Here is a 13366-nt window from a genome sequence, read left to right on the forward strand (position 1 = left end):
GCAGAAGTTTTCATTGCTTAGCTTTCTTGCTAACACTTAACTTTTATCAAATTGAAAGTTTTTGCCAATGAGTATAAAATTTCACTTGTTGGATTTTAATGTTTTCCTTTGGTAAGAAGGTGAGCATCTTTTATTATGCTTATTACCATTTTCTTAACTCTTCGGAGATTCTAATTGCCTATTCTGTGTCTTTTGCCTGTGTTTGTACTAGCATAAATTTTTTTTTTTTTTTTTTTTTTTTTACTAATTTGTAATAGTTCTACAATCGGATCTGTCTGAGCTTTCTGGATTCTGATCTCTTAGTCTGTGCCAACAGCACCATCAAATTGTCTTAATTTCTCTTAACTCTGTAACAACTTCCACAAAAACTTTTGTTGCTCTAGGGCATTCATATAGAAAATACATAGATCGTGAGAGTACAGCTGAATGATTTTTTTTCAATATAACCATCTGTAGATGAAGAAATTGAACATTACCAGTACCCTAGAGACTCCTCTTGAGTTCCCTCCCAATGACTAACCTCTGCCTCCTGAAAGATACTACTAGCTTGACGTTAGTCTTAGATTAGTTTTGTCTATTTTTTGAGCCTTATATAAATGGAATTGTATGATGTGTATATTGTTTGCGTCTGACTTTTTTCTCAATTTTGTTTACAAGACTCATTTGTAGGTAGTTGTAGTTTGTTCATTCCTTTCCACTAGCAAAATACGGGTTCCAGTTGTTCCATGTTCTTTCTTGTCTACTCTTTTAGTTTTAGACATTTTGGTGAATGCTTGGTGATTTTAATTTGCATTCTCCTAATGAGTAATGATTTTAAGCCCTTTTTAATATATTTATTGCCCATTTGGCAGTCTTTATTAACTTGACCTGCCAGATTTTTTGCCCATTTTTGGGCCATCTATCTTTTTCATACTGATTTGTAGGAGTTCATCATATATCCCAGATATCAGCTTTTGCAGGTTTATATTTTGTTAGTAATCTTCTCGATTCCCCAGCCCTATAAGTCTATTCAAAGATCTTGACTTCTCAACCTATCCATTGCCCTTTCCCCATTGGCAAATATTTCTAGGCGAAAAGAGGCATCAAATGTTGGACTCTATTTTCTAGACTTTCCTTCTTTCCACAGTGTTGGCCTCTCACGTCCTTGCTGACTTGATAGTGCTTCATGCCTTCAAATGGATGTTTTTCATATTATATTCCGTTTTTAAATTTTCACAGAGAGGGTTGGTCTCAAACTGTTTACCCATCATTGAGGGATAAGAAGTAGGTCAGTTCCTCCTCCCTTGTCGTTCTTGAGGGAACTTCTTGGCTGTTTGATCCTCTGTATAATTTTAAAATCATTTTTTTTAAGTTATGTAGACGCATACAAACATGCACAATCTGTTGGGATTTTGATGAGAAATGCACTGAATCTGTAAGCCAGTTTGGAGAGCATGAAATTTTCTTAACCGTGAACATTGTAATCTTCATTTATTTAGGTCTTTTACAATATCTTTCATAAAGTTTTGTAATTTTCTTCCATTAAGCTATTGCAAATATTTTGTTAGATTTATTTTTAGGTGCTTTATTTTTTTGTATCAAATCATAAATTATGTCTTTTCATAATTTTCTACCTTGCTGGTGTATAGAAGCACAATTTGACTTTGTGTAACAACCTTGCTATACTCCTAAATGTGATAAATTATCTGTAGAATTCTTTTGGATTTTCTGTGTAGACAGACCTATCTGTGAATAATGACCTCTTTGTTTCCTCCTTTCCAATTCTTATGCTTTTTTTTTTTCTTTCTTTCTTTTTCTTGTCTTAATGTGCTGGCTAGGATCTCCAGTACAATGTTGAATAGAAGCGGTGATGGGGGCATCCTGATCTTGTTCCTGATTTTAAAGGGAATGCTTTCAAAGTTTCACAGTTAAGTATGATGCTTGCTGTAGGTTTATTGTAGATAATCTTTTCAGGTTAAGGATGTTCATTTCTATTACTAGCTTGCTAAAGGAAAAAAAAAGTGTTGAATGGATGTTGAATTTTATCAAAAGCCTTCTCTGCATTTTTTGAGATGTTTCTCTTTTATAACCTGTGAACATGGTGAAATACATATAATTTCAAGTATAAAGTCAACCTTGATTTGTTTCCTTTTTCATTATTGGACTCAAATTGAAGATAGTGAATTTAAGTTTTTTCTGATAATTAGTAATATTGACTTACAATTAAAAAAATACATTTTTCTTCTTGTGGAAGAATTTATTTAAGATTAGAATGATCTGTTTAAGTGTTTGGTAGACTCCCTGGTAAAATTGTTACTGGTGTTTTCTTTGTGGGACACTTCTTAACTACTGATTCAGTTGCTTTGGTTATAGGATTGTTCATATTTTCAGTTTTCAAGCCAGTTTTGGTAGGTTATACTTTTATAGGAAGTTGTCCATTTTATTCACATTCTTGAATTTATGGTATTAAGTTGTTAATCTCTAATTTTGTAGAGTCTGTAGTTAATGTCCCTTTTATCTTTTTTTCTTTTAATGCCTTTAAAAAAAAAACTTCTTAAAAAAGAATCAAATTCCTATTTTTTTTGTTTTTGTTTCTGTTTTTTAATGCTCTTCATTGTATCCTTCCCCCATTCGTTAATTTCTGCTCTTTGTTTCCTTAAACTTCTTTTGGGTTTATTTCTATTCTTTTTCTAATTTCTTAAGTTGTATGCCTTTTTAATTTTCAGGCTTTTAACATAGGTCTTTATTGCTTTGCCTGCATCACGCACGTTTTGATGTGCAATAATTTCATTATTTTTCACTTGTACTTTTCAATTTTCCACTTTGAATTCTTTAGTTTATGAGTTATTTAAAGGTTTTATTTCTAAACACATGGGAGTTTCTTTAGTTGTTGATTTGTAATTGTGTTGGGTTAGGAAGCTTGATCTATATGCTACTAATCCTTTGAAATCTCATAAGACCGTGGTCAGTTTTTATTTTTGTTTGTACATGGAAGAGAATTTGTATTTTGCAGTAGTAAGCACAGTTTTATACATGTCTGGTAGTCAGGCTTGTTAATTCTGTTCAAATCTTCTGTATGTTTTTAGAGAGCCGAAGTATGTTAATCTTTTAGCAGAATGTTTTTTTCCCCCCAGTTTTTTTCTTGTAGTTCTACCAGTTTTTAAAATATATTTGTTACTAGTACATGGAAGTTTAAGCGTGTATTTTCCTGTTGAGTTGGAATATTTATTCTATGTGGTGACTATGTCTATGAATGCTTTTTATATGACATACTACTGTTTTGTATTATACTATTTTCTTCTGGTCAGCTCACTTTTTCTGATTTTTAAAATTCTCCCTCCTATATTTTTGTGTTCTTTTGTTTTAGTTTTCTCTCTTGTGAATATCATGCTATTGAATTAAAAAAATTAATCTGCTCTGGTAGTCTTGGTCTTTGTAATTTTTAATTAAACTTTTTATGAAGATAATAGTTTGCTCACAGTTAAGAAATAGTACAGAGACATTTCATGTAGTCTATACCTAGTTTCCCATAGTGGTAACATCTTGCAAAACCATATCAATATCACAAGGATATTGACATTGACACAATCAAGATATGGACCATTTCCATCACTATAAGGATTCCTCAGTATTGTCATTTTTATCACCACACCCACTTTCTTCCCATTCCCTTAATATCTCGGACCCACTCATCTGTTCTTCATATCTATGGTTTTATCTTTTCTAAGAGTGTTATATACATGGAATCATACAGTATGTCACCTTTGGGTTTGTTTTTTGTTGCTTTGTTTTTGTTTTCATTCAGCATCATTCTCTGGAGATTCATACGTGTTGTTATATGTATTAATAGGTTTGGATTTGTTTAACCATTTACCTGTTGAAAGACATCCGTGTTTAGAGTTTTGGGCTGTTACAAATAAAAGTACCTTAAGATTTTGCAAAAGTTTTTTTGTAAACATAAGTTTTCATTTCTCTGGGATAAATATCCGGGAGTGCAGTTCCTGGGTTGTATGGTTATCGTATATATAGTTTTTTAAGAACTTGCCAAACTGTTTTCCAGAGTGGCTGTACCATTTTACATCCCTACCAGCAATGTATGGAGTGATCCAGTTTCTCAGCATCCTCGCCAGCATTTGGTGTTATCACTGTTTTTCATTTTAGTCATTCTGGTATGTATCTAGTGATCCTTCCGTGAGGTTTTAATATGCATTCCCCTGGTGGCTATAATGATACTGAACATATTTTCATGTGCTTATTTTTTATCTGTATATCCTTATTGATGAAATGTCTCTTCATGCCCTTTGCTCTTTTTTAAATTGGATTTTTTTTCTGTTGAGTTTTGACAGTTCTAGATATATTCTAGATACCAGTCCTTTGTTAGATAATGTGGTTTGCAAATACTGTTGCCAAGCCTGTTGACTGTCTTTTCATCTTTTTAACAGGGTCTTGCAGAGCACAGGTTTTTAATTTTAATGAAGTCCAATGTATCATTTTTTCTTTTGTGGATTTTGCTTTGAATGTCAAGTCTGAGAACTCTTTGCCTAGCCCTAGCTCTTGAAGATTTTCTTCTGTATAGCTTTATTCTAACATTTAAGTCCATGATTCGTTTGGAGTTAATTTTTGTATGAAATGTAAGACGTAGTGGGATGCATAATTTGCTTCAGCACCATTCGTTGAAAGGCAGTCTTTCCTCCACTGAGTTACTTTTGCATCTTTGTCAAAACCTCTTTGGGCATATTTGTGTAGGTCTGTTTCTGGGTTCTCTGTTCTGTTCAATAGACCTATGTGTTACTTCTGCTAATAACACATAGTCTTGATTACAGAGCTACGTTGTGAAATGAAATAGACTGATTTCTATTTTTTTAAAATTGTTTAAGTTCTTCTAGTTTCTTTGTCTTTCCAGAAAAATTTTAGAATAATCTTATCTATATAAAGAAGTCTTGGTGGGCTTTGGGCAGAAACTGTGTTAAATCTGTGTCAGTTTAGGGAAAATTGATGTAGTTCCTTTGTTGAATCTTAAAAGCCATGGAGAATCCATTCATTTAGATTTTCTTGGACCTCTTTCATTAGCATTTTGTAGTTTTCAGTATATAATTCCTGTGTATGTTTTACTTTTAAACATGCATTTTCATTTTTTGGGGAGTGATTATGGATAGTATCATGTTTTTAACTTGTGTTTTTACCTGTTCTTTGTTAGTATATAGAGATGTGATTGGTTATTTGTGTGTTGGTCTTGTCTCCTGTGACCTTGTTGAAGTCAGTTATTGGTTTTAAGAGTTGTTTTATAGAGTCTTAAGGGATTTGCAAATACAGGCAATTAAAATTTTTTTTTTCTTTCCAAACTATATGCCATTTATTTCCTCTTCTTGTCTTTTCCCTTATCCAGAACTTACAGCACTATGTTGATTAACAGAGTGAGAATTGGTATTCTTGCTTAATTTCCAATTTTGGGGTGATGTGTTCAGTCTTTTCCCGTAAAGCGTAATGTTAGCTCTAGATATGTTGTAGGTAATTTCTATCAAGTTGAGGATGTTCTATATTCCGGTTTTTCTGAGAATTTTTGTTGTGAGTGGGTGTTGAATTTATTAAATTCATTTTCTGCATTGACTGTTTTGATCATATGGTTTTCTTCTTTTAGCTATTAATAAGGTATACTGCATTGATTTCAAACATTGAACTAGCCTTGTATCCCTGGAATAAGCTTCACTTGGTCGTGGTATATAATTTTTTTGTATATTACAAAATTCTGTTTGGTAACATTTTGTTAAATATTTTAACATCCATAGTTGTGATGGATATTGGTTTGTAGTTTTATTTTTATACTACTTTTGTCTGGTTTTGCCATCAGGGTAATACTAGATTTATAAAATGAATTTAGAAGTATTCTCTCATCTTCTATTTTCTGGAAGAAATTATATCAAATTAGTGTTAATTCTTTTTTTTTTTTTTTTAAGTTTGTTATTTTGAGAGAGAAACAGAGAGAGAGAGCGCATGCATGGGCAGGGCAAGAGCAAAGGGAAAGAGACAGACAGACTCCCAAGCAGGCTCCATGCTGTCAGCACAGAGCCTGATGCAGAGCTTGAACTCACAAACCGTGAGATCAAGACCTGAGCTGAAACCAAGAGTCGGACACTTAACCTACTGAGCCACTCAGACACCCCAATATTAGTTCTCCTTTAAGTGTTGGGTAGAATTCTCCAGTAAAACCATTTAGCCCTGATCATTTCTTTTTTGGAAGTTTTAAAATTATGAATTAAATTTCCTGAGTAGTTGGTGGGGTATTAAAATTATTTCATATTGGGTGAGTTGGGTAGTTTGTAGTTTTCAAGGGATTAGTCCTTTTTTTTTTTTTAATATTTTTAAAAGTTTATTTATTTTTGAGAAAGAGAGTGCAAGTGAGGGAGGGGCAGAGAGAGATTGAGACGCAGAATCCGAAGCAGGCTCCAGGCTTTCGGCTCTGAGCTGTCAGCACCGAGCCTGACATGGGAGCCTGACACAGGGTGAGATCATGACCTGAGCAGAAGTTGGATGCTCAACCTACTGAGCCACCAAGGCGCCCCAAGTCCTTTTCATATAAATTGCCAAATTCCTGTGTATAGAGTTGTTCTTAGTATTCTTGTACTATCTTTTTGATGTCTGTGGTTTCTGTAGTGATATCTCCTAATCTTGCTGTTTTAATTGGAAAGTTTATTTCATTTTTATTTTTTGGGATTATTGATGTATTTATATTGTATTTGTATTTACTCCTTTATTCTGTGCTATCCATTTTTTGTGTGTTTTGTCTCCCCATCTGTTTTCTTGCCACCTTTTGGGCTGATATTTTCCTGCCCTCTTTCTCATGTTTCCTGCCATTTGCTTTCTCACGTACTCTTAGAGTTTTCTTAATTTTCTTCTGAAATTTTAATACGTGTAAGTCTAAAACTATCCCATTTTAATCTACAGAATACTTCAACCTGCTCTCCACTCTACCAACCTACACACATGCCATTGTTGCCTGGCAGTTTTGTTCTGTCATTTCTTAACCTCACAAATTTGATACTGTAATTTTATATAGTAAATATATGTTTAAGCTAATCGCCTCGTTCCTGGGTTTGTCATTTTCTTTGCTTATCATTCTGCTACCTTAGATTCCTCTGGTTCAGCAGTGATGAGCTTTTTACTTTCCCTTCCCTGCGTTAGACATGCTTTCTTCCTCAAAGGCTTTTGCACCTGTTGTGGCCTATGCTTTGGAATGCTTTTCCTTATATACCCATTGGGTGCCTTGTTACTCCTTCAGTTACTTATTCAATTACCTTCTGAATGAGACCTTCCCTCTTTAAAATTGCACATCCTTTACCTTTTCATTATATTTCCTTTTTTCCATTATTTTTGTTCTTTGTATTCATCACCACCTGCCATATTATATATTTTGTTTTTTATGATAAGTTTTAATCTGTGAAACCCTTCAACTCATTATTCATTGGAATTTTATTATATTTGTAAAATAAAGTTGAGGATTATTGACATATTTTCAGTATTTACTATTTTTATTTAGTAACATGATATATTCCTTAATTTATTCAAGGGTTCATTTATGTCTTGTTGCTTTTATGCAGCTCTTGCAAAATTTTTAAATTTATTCCTTTGCATTTTATATTTTTGTTACTTAGACTTATCTTTGCATTTTATATTTTTATGTTATTTAGACTTTTTAAAATACTGGTTTTCCTTATCAGTCACTTAAAAATCTATTTGATGTAGAGAAAACTACAAATTTTCTTAACATAGTATTATTAGGTCTTATTTTTCAGTGGATTTCTTTATTTTTCCTTTTTTTAAAAAATTCTTTTAATGTTTGTTTATTTTTGAGAGAGAGAGAGAGAGAGAGACATACACACACACACATAGTATGAACAGGGGAGGGGCAGGGAGAGAGGGAGACACAGAATCTGAAGCAGGCTCCAGGCTCTGAGCTGTCAGCACAGAGCCTGATGCAGGACTCAAATCCATGAATTGCAAGATCATGACCTGAGCCAAAGTCGGATGCTTAACCGACTGAACCACTCAGGCGCCCCTTCTTTACATTTACAGTGTAGAAAGTTCTGTCATTTGCAAATGATATATGTTACTTCTTTTATTTTTTTAAATGTTTATTTAGAGAGACAGAGAGGATGAGCGAGTGAGAGACTATGTGCAGGTGGGGAAGGGGCAGAGAAGGAGAGAGAGAGCATCCCAAGCGGGTTCCATGCTTTCAGTGCAGAGCCCAGTGTGGGGCTTGATCTTACAAACCGTGAGGTTATGACCTTAGCCAAAATCAAGAATCAGACATTTAACCAACTGAGCCACCCATGCACCTCTAAATGTTACTACTTTTGTAGTAGACAATTTGTATTGTCTAGATACTTCAGAATAACTTTCGATGAGAAAACTTATCTTTTGTAGGTGTTTATGATATAGTGTTTCATCTTTAAAGGTGATATTTGCTACTGATTTCTGATAGCTAGCCTTTATCATGTTAACAGAGTTTCATTCTGTTTATTGAGAAGTTTTATCAATAATGGATAGATAGGACTTCTTCAAACGCCTTTCTGGCATTAATGCAGATTAATCATATGGCTTTTTTTTTTTTTAACTGACAAATCTTTTTGTATTGTTTTACTTCCTTTATCAATTTTCAGAATAATGAGTTTCTCAACATCCTGTAACAGAGATCAGTGAGCTGTATTTTTTTGGTTTTTGGTTTTTTTGTTAAAAAAATTTTGTTTTAGTATTTATTTTTTGAGAGACAGAGCATAAGTAAGTGGGGAGCAGACAAAGAGGGAGACACAGAATCTGAAGCAGGTTCCAGGCTCCGAGCTGTGAGCATGGAGCCCAGTTCAGGGCTGGAACCCAGGAACTGTGAGATCGTGACCTGAGCCGAAGTCAGACTGAGCCACCCACGTGTCCCTGGGTTGGTTGGTTTGTTTTTTTTTTAAGTAGGTTTCATGCCCAGTGTGGAGCCCAGTGTGGAGCCCAGTGTGGAGCCCAGTGTGGAGCCCAGTGTGGGGCTTGAACTCATGACTCTGAGATCAAGATCTGAGCTGAGATCAAGAATTGGACGCTGAACAGATTGAGTCCCCAGGTGCCCCAGTTGTGTATATGTGTTTTAAATATTGTTGTGAACGAATGATTTTTAATGTATTTGATGTGTTTGAATTGATGCGGTTTTTGTTGTCTTCGATGGTCCAGTTGTTGTCTTGGGGCTATTGGATTGTTTTCTGTGTCCTTCTGACAAGATTCCAGTAGTCTCTAATAACTTCTTTGCTTTCTGGTATGATAAAATGTTCTAGGCTCATCTTGTGCATTTTCTACCCCTGACTTGGAGTTAGCCATTTCTTTAAGGAGCCTGGTTTCCTTTTGTGGGAAATGGTATTTAGATCACAGTCTGTTTTCCGTACCTTCAAACAAACAATGTTTACTTAATTAAATTTGTAATACTTTTAGATTTATGGAAAAATTAGGAAGATTGTGCAGAGAGTTGCTATATACTAGTTTCCTCCATTCAAGCAAACTTTTTACTATAGAAAGATTCTTATATTTACAAGGTTGAGAATTCCCCCTGTACCCAGTACTCAGCTTCAGCAATTATCAACTCATCTTTTTTCATGTATCCACTCCCCCCAGTGATTTTTTTTCAAGTTTCAGATATTTTTTATTACTTTCTTAATTGAGGTATAATTGACATATAACGTTATATTAGTTTCAGGTGTACAGCATGATTCACTATTTGTATGTATTGCAAATGATTACCACAATAAATCTAGCAAATATACATCCTCTTACAGTTACTAACATTTTTTTCTTAAGTCTTTTTTTTCTTAAGTTTTTTTCTTAAGTTTGTTTATTTTGAGAGAGTCAGAGTGTGCAAGCGGGGGAGGGGCAGAGATAGCAGGGGGCAGAGGATCTGAAGCAGGCTCCATGCTGTCAGCAGAGAGCCTGATGCAGAGCTCAAACCCACGAACCATGAGATCATGACCTGAGCCGAAGTCAGACACTTAACTGACTGAGCCACCCAGGCGCCCAACTAAAAATTTTTTTCTTAGGAGAACTTTTAAGACCTCTCTTAGCAACTTTCAGATATACAATATGTTATTACTAACTATACTCATCGTGCTGAACATTATATCCCCATAACATTTAATTTATAACTGAAAGTTTGTACCTTTTGATCCCTTTCACCCATTTCCTCCCTCCCCCCACCCCAACCAAAACCACCAAACTGTTCTATGAGCTTGGTTTTCTTGTTTTTGTTTTGTTTTTAGGTTCCACATTTGAGATCATATGTTATTTGCCTTTCTCTATATGACTTATTTCACTTGGCATAATGCCCTCAGGGTCTGTCCATGTTTTCGCAAATGGCAAGATTTCATTCTTTTATATGACTGAGTAATATTCCATTGTGTGTGCGTAAGCTGCTATATATATAAAGCTGTGAGGTGTGTGTGTATATATACAGCTTCTTTATTCATTCCGTTTTTGGACACTTAGGTTGTTTCCATATCTTGGCTATTGTAGGTAAATAATGCTGCAACAAACTTGGCAGGGGTGCATATATCTTTTCAAGTTAGTGTTTTCATTTTCTTCAGGTAAATACCTGAATGGAATTCAGTGGAATCGCTGGATCTTGTTACAGTTTTATTTTTAATTTTTTGAGGACCCTCCATGCTGTTTTCCATAGTGGCTGCACCAATTTCCACTGCGGCCAGCAGTGCGCAGCGGTTCCCTCTTCTCCACATCGTCACCAACGTTTGTTATTTCTTGTCTTTTTTGATAGTAGCCCTTCTGACAGGTGTGGGGGATATTTCATTGCGGTTTTGATTTGCATTTCCCTGATGATGAGTGATGTCGAACGTCGTTTCATGTCCTTGTTGACCATTTTTTTAAATGTCTATTTGAAAAGTGTCTATTCAGATTTTCTGGCCAATTTTTAAAAAGTATTTAAATTCCACTTAGCATACAGTGTAATATTAATTTCAGGTGAATGTATAGGGATTCACCACTTCCATACGACTGGTGCTCATGGCAAGTGCACTCCTTAATCCCCATCACTTATTTTACCCATCCCTCCCCCCCCCATTTCCTTTCTGGCGACTATCAATTCCCTGTAGTTAAGAGTCTTGGTTTGCAGCTCTATTTTTCCCTTTGCTCATGCTTTGCTTCTTAAATTCCACATGTGACTGAAATCATACGGTATTTGTCTTTCTCTGGCTGACTTCTTTCACTTAGCAGGATACTCTTTAGCTCCATCTATGTCCATGCAAATTTGCTCAATTTTTAATTGGATTTTTTGGGTTCTTTTTATGAGTTCTTTATGTATTTTGGATATTAACCCCTTATTGGATACATGATTCGCAAATATTTTCTTCCATTAACATAGGTTGCCTTTTCATTTTGTCGATGGTTTCCTTTGCTTTGTGGAAGCTTTTTAGTTTGATGTAGTTGCACTTAGTGTTTTTATTGTTGTTGCTTTTGCTGGTGGTGTCAGATTTAAAATAACATTGCCAAGGCCTGTGTCAAGGAGCTTGCCAGCCATGTTTTCTTCTAGGATTTTTATGGATTCAGGTCTTGTGTTCAAGTCTTCAGTCCATTTTGAGTTCATTTTTGTGTATAGTGTAAGATGTTGGTCCAGTTCGTTCTTTAGCATGTGGCTGTTCAGTTTTCCCATATTGAAAAGGCTGTCCTTTGTATAATCTTGGCTCCTTTGTTACGAATTAATTGACTGTATACGAGTGGGTTTATTTCTGGGCTCTCTATTCTGTTCCATTGATGTATATGTTTTTTCATGCCAGAACCTTACTGTTTTGATTATTTTAGCTTTGTAGCATAGTTTGAAAACAGGGAGCCTGATGCCTTCAGCTTTATTCTATTTTCTCAAGATTGCTTTGACTATTTGCAGTCTTCCCCAAATGATTTTAAAGGAAATCTCATGTATAATCTTATCCATAAATATTTTAATATGCTACTATAAGGATAGAAATCCTCTTAACTAAATAACATACAAGGTTTATGTTAAGCCATTTTTATTTTCCTGGATTAGACTATATTTGGGTACTTTGAGGGCTTTTGTGTCTATACTCAATGGTAATATTGATGAAAGACTTCGCTGGTCCACATGGGGAAATGAGAAGAAATAGGTGGTATTCTAGGCTCCCTTTTTCATCAGGCTTTTGCTTAAAATTTGGTTGGATGAGTCTGACTCCCTGATGTTTAGAAAACAAAAAATTGCGTATTTAAAAAATTTTGTCTTCAACGGATTTTTTTGTTTGCCTTCTAACATGTATTTAACTTAAAAAATTTTTTTTAAAATCTTTATTTATTTTTGAGAGAGAGAGAGAGAAAACACAAGCAGGGGAGGGGCAGACAGACGGAGAATCTGAAGCAGGCTCCAGGCTCTGAGCTGTCAGTACAGAGTCTGCCGTGGGGCTCGAACTCATGGATTGTGAGATCATGACCTGAGCCAAAGTTGGACTCTTAACCGACTGAGCCACCCAGGTGCCCCCCCAAAAAATTTTTAATGTTTATTTACTTTTGAGAGAAAGAGAGAGAAAGCGCGCACGCGTGCGCACACGCCAGTGGGGGAGGGGCGAAGAGCGAGGGAAACAGAATCCTAAGCAGGCTCCAGGCTCTAGGCTCTGAGCTGTCAGCACAGAGTCTGACGCGGGGCTCAAACCCATAAACCATGAAATCATGACCTGAGCCGAAGCCGGAGGCCCAACGATTGAGCCACCCAGGTGCCCCTGTATTTAACTTTTTGACTTATTGTTTTGAACAGCTTTTAAGAAACAATTCCATCTTTTCCTTGAAGGCTTGGTAGAAACTATTCATTAAGCTGTTTGGTCCAGGTAGATGCTTTTGGAAGTAGTGGGGGCAAAGATAATAGATCTCTTCTCCAAATCAGGTTGCGTGTATTTTTCTAGAAAGTAACTTTAAGTTATTAGAATATAGTTGCACGTGCTGTTCTCTTTGTTTAAAGAAATTTGCTTGGTGTTTGTGGTCTTTAATGTTCTTTTTCTCATTCTCAAGACTGTGTTTGTTTTCTTTCCCTTTTTTGGACCTGATGTTAGAGACTTTTCTGCGTTTGCTATATAATTCATGCTTTTTTAATCTTTTAATTCTCTACTCTTTTGAGGGTGTGCGTTACTGTTTCGCTTTTCAAACACTTACTAATTTTAAATTTTGTATTGTATGATAATAGAAGCATTTAGGGAGATGTTCTCCCAAGCTTTGGCTTACTTTATAAATTTTGAAGTGTAGTATTCTCTTTATTTCTTTTATTTTTAAAAAGTTTTTTGCTTTTAAAGTTTATTTTTGAGAGAGGGAAAGACAGCGGGGAGGGACAGAGAGAGAGGGAGAGTTGTATCGCAAGTAG

The 13366-nt window shown here is 35.1% G+C and overlaps 1 protein-coding gene across 10 annotated transcripts in view; it reads left to right on the forward strand.

Moving 5' to 3' along the window:
• Positions 1-13366, forward strand: part of PIAS2 (protein inhibitor of activated STAT 2) — a 104009-nt gene that overhangs the window by 14647 nt on the left and 75996 nt on the right. The window contains exon 2 of one of the 10 annotated variants that reach the window (XM_049620126.1): positions 4040-4148. The exons of the other annotated variants lie outside the window; for them this stretch is intronic. The gene's annotated coding sequence lies outside the window, so the exon portion shown is untranslated. The remainder of the gene's footprint in view (positions 1-4039; positions 4149-13366) is intronic. 10 annotated transcript variants of the gene reach the window in all.

Source organism: Panthera uncia (genome assembly GCF_023721935.1).
Source record: "Panthera uncia isolate 11264 chromosome D3 unlocalized genomic scaffold, Puncia_PCG_1.0 HiC_scaffold_8, whole genome shotgun sequence".
Lineage (NCBI taxonomy): Eukaryota > Metazoa > Chordata > Mammalia > Carnivora > Felidae > Panthera > Panthera uncia.